Source organism: Narcine bancroftii, chromosome 1, assembly GCF_036971445.1.
Source record: "Narcine bancroftii isolate sNarBan1 chromosome 1, sNarBan1.hap1, whole genome shotgun sequence".
NCBI classification, from domain to species: Eukaryota; Metazoa; Chordata; class Chondrichthyes; order Torpediniformes; family Narcinidae; genus Narcine; species Narcine bancroftii.
The window spans coordinates 229,189,503-229,199,681 of record NC_091469.1 but is presented as its reverse complement, the minus strand read 5'-3'; the positions used below and the strand labels follow the sequence as shown (position 1 = coordinate 229,199,681).

General features: G+C 43.0%; 1 long non-coding RNA gene across 1 annotated transcript; it reads left to right on the top strand.

The window, feature by feature from the left end:
* The first annotated feature begins 4,228 nt into the window (after positions 1 to 4,228).
* Positions 4,229 to 5,770, top strand: LOC138749896 (uncharacterized). The gene is made up of 3 exons (XR_011348943.1): positions 4,229 to 4,272; positions 4,956 to 5,227; positions 5,455 to 5,770. It is a non-coding gene; the product is annotated as an uncharacterized lncRNA (long non-coding RNA).
* Positions 5,771 to 10,179: the final 4,409 nt, after the last annotated feature.

Below are 10,179 nucleotides of genomic sequence, written 5' to 3'. Positions count from 1 at the left end.
CTAAACATCACTTTTTTTTGTTATTTACAGATCAGGAGCTTAAATTCTTTAATGCTGAAGCTTCCCCAGGAAGAATATAATTTTAAACCTAATCATAAAGGATTTCTTTCTACCCTTTATGAATTACATTCAAGATTTAGGGATTAGTTCCCTGGGTGATAGTAAGAAAATATGAGAACAAGACTTTCTACGACCATTTGCCCGAACTACATGGGATTCTATTTTGAAACGTGTTCACTCATCTTCTCTTTGTGCTGGGCATTCATTAATTCAATTTAAAGCATCCCATTGGACACTCTTTTCCAAGATTCAATTAGCTAAATTTTATCCTAATATTTCCTCTAAATTTGAGGCAATGTGAGGCACATTGTATCATACATTTTGGCCATGTCCTTCTCTCTTTAATTTCTGGCAAGGGGTATTTCGCACCTCATCATTAATTCTTAATATTAATTTGACTCCTTGCTCTTTCATTGCTATTTTTTGGAGTGAGTGGGCCGAATGGATTTAATATGGACCTTTCCATAATCCCATGTCGTGGCTTTTGCTTCCCCCATCGCGAGATGGCCCATTTTGCTGAGATGGGAAGATGCTGTCCCTCCCACTGGTTGTCTGATGTGATGGCAAGTCTGTCTCTCGAAAAAAAAAGGTGTTCTACTACTGTAATACATCTTAACTTTCTTTCTCTTTGGGGTCCTTTCCTCAATTACTTTCAAAACTTATAGATTAATTTTTTTTTCTTGACCCCATAGTTATCAGTAGTGGACTACGTAACTTGGCCGGTAGCTCTCATAGTGGGGGTTTGATTCTTAGTTTAAGAATACCTGCTTTTTTACTCTTTCCCCTTTTACCATTTTATAACATGGGTTCGTATGTACCCTGCTCATGGTTATTTGATACTTGTAACTCGATGTGAGGAGATTGGAGGGTCATGGACAGGAAGCAGGTAAGAGGGACTAGAAGAGATCACTTAAATTGATACAGACCAGAGGGGCCAAGATGATCTGTTTCAGAACTGTAATTGTTATATGGTTATATGATATTAATTTGCTTTATTATTAATACCATATGTACCTGTGTATTTTCCATATGTTAAACCCAATAAAGTGAAAGAAAAAGAAAGGAATTCTTTTACCTGTCTTTGGAAGGAGGATGAAACTGCTGCATCTGGGAGAGCACTAGGGGGTCAGAGGTGAAACCTGGTTGCAAGAACCTGCTGTAATGATACGGTTTATTGTATGTACTGGCCAGTACAGGCACGGGCTGGCCTGCCCTCCTGATGACATCCTCTCCTAGACTCTTCCTTGGACTCCTCCCCTGTGACCCAGGCCATAAAGGTCGAGTCACCTCTTCTTTCCCTTCACTTCCCTAGCTTGGACCCGGGCCAGCAAGTCTTGTGTTTAATAAAGCCTATTGTTCCCCTTAGTCTTTGTCTCTGTGATTATTGGGGCAACTGGAAGCGCCCAACAACTTATTACACACAAGACTTGCTGGCCCAGGTCCAAGCTAGGGAAGTGAAGGGAAGGAAGAGGTGACTCGATCTTTATGGCCTGGGTCACAGGGGAGGAGTCCAGGGAGGAATCTAGGAGAGGATGTGATCAGGAGCGCGGGCCAGCCCGTCCCTGTACTGGCCAGTACATACAATAAACCATATCATTGCACCCACTTAAAGAGAAAATTAAATTATAATTTTATGGATTATCTTTGTCATGGTTGGTAAGCTGATCAAATGTGACTCTGGTCTTGCTTATGGTTTAAAGGACTATTTATTACATTCTTTCACAGCAGAACAAGAGAACAGGGATAATTCATGGAGAAAAATCTAGCTAAATATGTTCACTCTTTAATAATTGGTTTAATTTCTGCTTTCAATATTGAATGCTAAAGACTGCAGACACACTTAATTAGTTATGGAAAATTGTAGTAATTAATTTAATTGTTGTGGTAGCAACAAGTAGGACTCACACAATCTTCAAGATCTTTTCAGAGCTACATCAAGTGCATTTGAACATCATGCATAATTTATGAAGTGATTAAAAATATTAGTGAATGTTTACCAAATGATTCTAATATATTGAGGAAACATTATGTTTTATATTGGTATCTTTGACATTTGCTGCAGATAGATTTATATCAGTTAAACAGATAAATTGGCATTTGCAGAATTGCTATTGGATGCCTTGTCAGGATTATTTTTTTTATTTTTAAATAGCGTAAGTGTCCTCAAAAAAAAGATTTTAGAGAGCTGTGTATACTTGAATTAGGATAACAAGAAGTGAAAAGACGAAGGAGGTTGTACTCAATGAATGTAGAAAAAAATCAGGAACACTTATACAAATAAGTGTTCCTGTATTTTGATACACTGGGGAGACGTGGTTAGTGCAACGCTTTTACAGCACCAGTGATCGGAACTTGAGTTCGAATCCCGCACTGCCTGTAAAGAGTTTGTACATTCTTCACTGTATCTGCGTGAGTTTCCCCAGGGGCTCCGGTTTCCTCCCACCGTTGGAAACCTACCTGAGTGTAGGTTAATGGGGTGTAAATTGGACGGCATGGGCCAAAATGACCCGTTACTGTGCTGCATGTCTAAATTTAATTAAATTTAATTTAAAAGTTACATTTAAATTTTTTAATTAAATAACATTGTAGAGCTCGTCGAAAGAACCAAAGACTTGTTGATCCAAACCAAGGCTTTTATTAGCAAAAGACCGGAGCTCTTCACAGGTGGCCGACCAGTCCGGAATGATCCGACCTGGCTAAGGACACAACCCTTTAAGGCCCAAACAATAGGTGTGGCTTAGCTCTCAGCCAATCGCTGTAAGCACAGTCTAGATACAGTAACTATATACACTATGTACATTGGTGATAGATCTGTACTATCACAAACATACAGTGTGACAATAAAGTTATCTTGTTTGCTAATGAGTAGCAGACAAAGTTAAAATTGTAAGCTCAGATGATAGAAACTGCGTTGAAAGTTACTGCAGGTTGAAGATCAGTTTACAATGCTACTGTTGGATACTCTATTAGTTGTGACTGTTTATTAGAGTCAATGTATAAATAAGTATACTGTATAATGTTCCATGAAACTCAACAGCCATAATTAATCCAAATCAATAATATCTGAGAAGTCAAAAAATATTCATGAGAAAAACCATAACAAATCTGTGACCTTGAGAATCACTGCCCTAGATCCAATTGTTACTGAAATATTTTGCTTGAGAAAAGTTGTCATTGGCCCATTTCCTTTAGCGTTCTGAAACCGTGCACATGACGAGTCAATGAGGGATGATTAAAGCAGTGGTCTTCAAACTTTTTCTTTCCACCCACAGACCACCTTAAGCAATCCCTTACTAATCACAGAGCACCAATGGCATAGAGAATATTTAAAGTGGTGTGTGAGGGGAAAGAAAAAGGTCGAGAACCACTGGTGTGCAACTTTGGTCTCTTAGTCTGAGGACAGACATGCTCCTATCTGAGAGAGTGCAGCAAAGATTCACCAGACTGATTTTTGAAATGGCAAGAGTAGATAGAATAGTGTTTTTCTCATTGAAATTTAGAAGAATGAGAGAAGATCTCATAGAGACATATAAAATTCTGACAGGTCCAGATAAATTAGAAGAATGTTCCTGATGTTGGGGAAGTCCAGAATAAGGGATCACAGGATAAGGGGTAAACCATTTAGGATCGAGATGAGGAAAAATATCTATGCTCAGAAGAGTTAAGATTTTTTTTAGATATACAGCACGGTGACAGGCCTTTTTGGCCAACAAGCCCATGCCACCCAATTACATCCAATTGGCCTACAACCCTTGGTACATATTGAAGGGTGGGAGGAAACCAGACCATCAGGAGGAAAACCCATACAGACCCAGGGAGAATGTGCAAAGTCCTTACTTGAAGCACCAGATTCAAATCCCGGTTGCGGGTGCGGTCACCATGCTGCCCAAACTTGTGGAACTCCTGACCACAGAAAATTGTCAAGGCCAGTTCATTAGATAAATGCAAGAGGGAGTTTGACTAAAGGGGTGTAGCGCGTCGAATGACTCAAAGTCTTGTTGACTTAAACCAAGGCTTTTATTAACAAAAGACTGGAGCATAGTACACTGAGGTCAACCAGTCCAGACTGACCTGGATCTGGTTAGGAGCAGCCCTTTATGATCTGTCAGTAGGCGTGGCTACAGCTCTCAGCCAATCACTACTACTATATGTAAATATATACAAATATATACATTGGTGATAGTATCCTGTACTATCACAAGGGGCCAAGAGGTAAGAGGGGAAAACAGGATTAGGGTTCTGAGGTCACACAATCAGCTGTGATCGTGTTGAATGGTGGTCCATGTTGAATGCACCATTCCTGCAGCAGTTTACTATGAAAGCCCATTTCACCATGTTGACGATTATACGTTAACAAGTAAAGCTTTGATAATTGCTAAACATTTAAAATTCCACCAAAAACAAAAAGCCTCTGAATCAATTCCTGGCCAAAGAGATAAAAATTAGCTTTAACTTTCCACTTAGAGATTGTTTTGGAAGAAGCTCTGAGAAGGAGGCACCAGCAAGGGCTAAATCCTAGTACAATTCAGGATATAAAAAAGTTCAGATGGTAGGCAAACGAGAAGGACTGCAGGTGCTAAAAAACTGGAGCGTCACACAAAAATGCTGGAGAGACAAAATGGCAGAGTGTCAGGCAGCATGGAAGACAATTGAACCACAGGACGGGGAAGACAGAGGGGAGAATAAAAGGGTAAAGGGAGGGAGAGGAGCATGGACTGGCAGGTGAGGGGTGAAGACAAGTGGGAGGGGGAAGAAGGTGAGTCGGGGAGGGGGGTGTAGAAATGGGAGTGATGTACTAAGTTAGGAGTTGATAGGAGCAAGAGCCAGAGGATTATGTTAACATTTCAAAAATCATGACACAGACTTAATTAAATGCGATTGCCTACTGTGTACAGCAGAAAATAAAGAGAAGAAAAGCTTAAATGGGCTGCTCCTTCCCTGGGAAAGAAAGAATCACAATGCAAGTTTTGGATTGTAACAAGTGTTGAACTTTCCAAAAATGACCAAACATAATAAGCAGAAAAATTAATTGAAACAAGCAAAATTAATGCATTCCAGAAATCATTGTGGAATACAAAAACAGTGATGTTCTGATTAACAACGCCCATCATGGCAGACAACTGGAAGTGAAAGAGTCCAACTTCTCATGTGCTGACACTAGATACAGGTAAGAATTGTGTCTCCATGGAAAGAGGAAGGTGTTACCATGGTGATCTGTCTTGAAAAATACTCTCGTCACGTTTTTACAGAGGTGGGATAAAATAGATATATAGTATCTATAATATATTTACAGCGGCTCTGACATAAAATGTTTTACTTTTAGATATATTATTTGAAATTATTTTCAAAATATCCATACCACAGGTTTCTCAATATACATTTCATTTTTCTCAGAAAAGGATCTTCCAATTGAAAACTGAAAAGAACGCCTAACTTGATAAATGAGAGAGACTGCAGATGGTGGAAATCTGGGGCAAGAAGCACAAAGCTGAGGAACTCAGTGGGTCAGGCTGCATCCTGGTGAACGTTTCGGCCCAAGCCACCGACTGTCTATTGCCTTCCATGGACCCACTAAGTTCCTCCAACTGCCTTTAACTAGATATTCCAAGCACTTCACCATTCAGATCAAAGAGCACAGAAAAAAAATGATAATTTCTTCATGCAGAACTATAGAGCATTACGCACAAAAATAAAACAGGCGGCCCTTCTAGTCTGTGCCAAACTGCTGAGTCCCACTGACCTGCACCCATTCCATATTCCTCCATACCCCTCCTAACCATGTACCTGTCCAAATTCTTCTAAAATGTTAAAATTGAGTCTGCATTCGCCACTTCAACGGGCAGCTCGTTCCACATCCCCACCATTCACTGTGTGAAGAAGTTCCCCTTAATGTTTTCCCTTAATATCTCCCTTTTCACCCTGAACCCATGTCTTCTGGTTTGTATTGTACGTACCTTCAATGGAAAAAGCCTACTTGCAATTACTCCACCTACACCCATCATAATTTCCTATCCTTTGCCTTTGGCTTGGCTTCGCGGACGAAGATTTATGGAGGGGGTAAAAAGTCCACGTCAGCTGCAGGCTCGTTTGTGGCTGACAAGTCCGATGCGGGACAGGCAGACATGATTGCAGCGGTTGCAGGGGAAAATTGGTTGGTTGGGGTTGGGTGTTGGGTTTTTCCTCCTTTGCCTTTTGTCAGTGAGGTAGGCTCTGCGGTCTTCTTCAAAGGAGGTTGCTGCCCGCCAAACTGTGAGGCGCCAAGATGCACGGTTTGAGGCGATATCAGCCCACTGGCGGTGGTCAATGTGGCAGGCACCAAGAGATTTCTTTAGGCAGTCCTTGTACCTTTTCTTTGGTGCACCTCTGTCACGGTGGCCAGTGGAGAGCTCGCCATATAACACGATCTTGGGAAGGCGATGGTCCTCCATTCTGGAGACGTGACCCATCCAGCGCAGCTGGATCTTCAGCAGCATGGACTCAATGCTGTCGACCTCTGCCATCTCGAGTACTTCGACGTTAGGGATGTAAGCGCTCCAATGGATGTTGAGGATGGAGCGGAGACAATGCTGGTGGAAGCGTTCTAGGAGCCGTAGGTGGTGCCGGTAGAGGACCCATGATTCGGAGCTGAACAGGAGTGTGGGTATGACAACGGCTCTGTATACGCTTATCTTTGTGAGGTTTTTCAGTTGGTTGTTTTTCCAGACTCTTTTGTGTAGTCTTCCAAAGGCGCTATTTGCCTTGGCGAGTCTGTTGTCTATCTCATTGTCGATCCTTGCATCTGATGAAATGGTGCAGCCGAGATAGGTAAACTGGTTGACCGTTTTGAGTTTTGTGTGCCCGATGGAGATGTGGGGGGGCTGGTAATCATGGTGGGGAGCTGGCTGATGGAGGACCTCAGTTTTCTTCAGGCTGACTTCCAGGCCAAACATTTTGGCAGTTTCCGCAAAGCAGGACGTCAAGCGCTGAAGAGCTGGCTCTGAATGGGCAATTAAAGCGGCATCGTCTGCAAAGAGTAGTTCACGGACAAGTTTCTCTTGTGTCTTGGTGTGAGCTTGCAGGCGCCTCAGATTGAAGAGACTGCCATCCGTGCGGTACCTGATGTAAACAGCGTCTTCATTGTTGGGGTCTTTCATGGCTTGGTTCAGCATCATGCTGAAGAAGATTGAAAAGAGGGTTGGTGCCAGAACACAGCCTTGCTTCACGCCATTGTTAATGGAGAAGGGTTCAGAGAGCTCATTGCTGTATCTGACCCAACCTTGTTGGTTTTCGTGCAGTTGGATAATCATGTTGAGGAACTTTGGGGGACATCCGATGCGCTCTAGTATTTGCCAAAGCCCTTTCCTGCTCACGGTGTCGAAGGCTTTGGTGAGGTCAACAAAGGTGATGTAGAGTCTTTTGTTTTATTCTCTGCATTTTTCTTGGAGCTGTCTGAGGGCAAAGACCATGTCAGTAGTTCCTCTGTTTGTGCGAAAGCCGCACTGTGATTCTGGGAGAATATTCTCAGCGACACTAGGTATTATTCTATTTAGTAGAATCCTAGCGAAGATTTTGCCTGCAATGGAGAGCAACGTGATTCCCCTGTAGTTTGAGCAGTCTGATTTCTCGCCTTTGTTTTTGTACAGGGTGATGATGGTGGCATCACGAAGATCCTGAGGCAGTTTACCTTGGTCCCAACAAAGCTTGAAAAACTCATGCAGTTTGGCATGCAGAGTTTTGCCGCCAGCCTTCCAGACTTCTGGGGGGATTCCATCCATACCTGCTGCTTTGCCACTTTTCAGTTGTTCGATTGCCTTATATGTCTCATCCAGGGTGGGAACCTCATCCAGCTCTAGCCTTAGGGGCTGTTGAGGGAGCTGGAGCAGGGCGGAATCTTGGACTGAGCGGTTGGCACTGAAAAGAGATTGGAAGTGTTCTGACCATCGGTTGAGGATGGAGATCTTGTCGCTGAGGAGGACTTTGCCGTCTGAGCTGCGCAGCGGGCTTTGGACTTGGGGTGAGGGGCCGTACACAGCCTTTAGAGCCTCGTAGAAACCCCTGAAGTCGCCAATGTCCGCGCTGAGCTGGGTTCGTTTGGCGAGGCTAGTCCACCACTCATTTTGGATCTCCCGGAGTTTGCGCTGAAGATGGCTGCATGCGCGACGGAAGGCTTGTTTCTTCTCTGGACAGGACGGCTTTGTAAGGTGAGCCTGGTGGGCAGCTCGCTTCTTTGCCAGCAGCTCCTGGATTTCCTGGCTGTTTTCGTCAAACCAGTCCTTGTTTTTCCTGGAGGAGAAGCCCAGTACCTCTTCAGTGGATTGCAGTATGGTAGTCTTCAACTGATCCCAGAGGGTTTCAGGGGACGGGTCCGTGAGGCGGGTTGCATCGTCGAGCTTTGCTTTGAGGTTTGCCTGGAAGTTTCCTCTCGCTTCGTCTGACTGCAGGTTTCCAACATTGAACCTCTTTCTGGGGGCTTTATTGTTCCTGGGCTTTGGTTTGAAGTGAAGGTTGAGCTTGCAGCGAACCAGCCGGTGGTCAGTGTGGCATTCCGCGCTAGGCATGACCCTGGTGTGGAGCACATCTCGTTTGTCACTTTCTCGCACCAGGATGTAGTCCAGGAGGTGCCAGTGTTTGGATCGGGGATGCATCCAGGTGGTCTTAAAGCTGTCCCTCTGCTGAAAAAGGGTGTTTGTAATGAATCTCCCCTCATTCTTCTACGCTTCAGAAAATAAAGTACTTCTCCTTTCACCTTTCTCTGTAACTCAGCTCCTCAAGTCCTGGCCACATCGTAGTAAACCTTCTCTTCATTCTTTCAATCTTATTAATAACTTTTCTGTGGTTAGGTGACCAAAACAGGACATAATACTCCAAATTTGGCCTCACCAAGGACTTATACAACTTTAACATAACATCCCAACTCCGATACTCAGTACTTTGATTTATGAAGGCCAATATGTCAAAAGCTTGTTTTACGACCCCATCTACCTGTACTTACCATTAGAATAATCAAAACTGAGCATTGTGTATACATTATATATGTTTTCATAATCAATTTAAATGATAAGTAAACCATAGTTTACCTCACTGACAAAAAGCAAAGGATGAGGGGAGATTTGATAGAGGTATAGGCAAAGGAGGAAAAACCCAACACCCAACCCCAACCCACCAATTTTCCCCTGCAGCCGCTGCAACCGTGTCTGCCTGTCCCGCATCGGACTTGTCAGCCACAAACGAGCCTGCAGCTGACGTGGACTTTTACCCACTCCATAAATCTTCGTCCGCGAAGCCAAGCCAAAGAAACCATAGTCACTGCACCCTGAAGTTCTCTGAGAGAGCAATATATCCCCATGAGAGAGTAAAACTGGAGAAAATAAAACTCTGTAAAAATGTCAGGCTGTATCAGTGAAAGCCCCTCTTCAAAGGTCATGTAATAATATTCTCAATCTCTTCAGCAGGAGTTAAGATGGAGAAATATACTGTCAGAAGTGTTATCAGTTGGATGGGCAGGAAAGCTTTCCCCTTTCAGGTATCAGGACAAGAGTTTACATTTTAATAGGCAAACAAGAGCAGGAAGTTTTTGTTTTGTTTCTTGACTAATAGTCCTTCATCAGTCAACTCCTGCTCTAGACGGATTGAGTTAGAAAATGTAGTTTCACAATGTTTTTGTCACTTTCAATCAATGAAATTCAATCGCAAATTGTGAACTTCACCATGAAGATCTGAGACATGGGCAGAGGCAGGCGTCATTTCTGGGATTTGGGTCAAATTGACTTTGAGGATATAATGAGTAGAGGGGTATGTTGTGGATGCCCAGAATGTAATCGCCAAGGTGCCATTGTAAAAGACATAGCTGTAAGATAAGGATGTAATGTAGTTGGGGGCAATGTACTGGCATGCATAGATAATTGGTTACCCAAAAGAAGGCAGGGAGTTGGGATCATATGGTGTTTCTCCAGCTGGCAGTCAATGGTTAGTGAGTATTGCAGAGGTCGATGGAATCAGAATCAAAATTAGAATTTATTGTCATGGACATGTCACAAATGTGTTGTTTTGTGGCAGCATCTCAGTGCAGACGTTAATGTGAACCACCTTACAAAATACATTTAAAAGTAGTGCAAGGAAAAGTCAAAGTGAGACAATGTC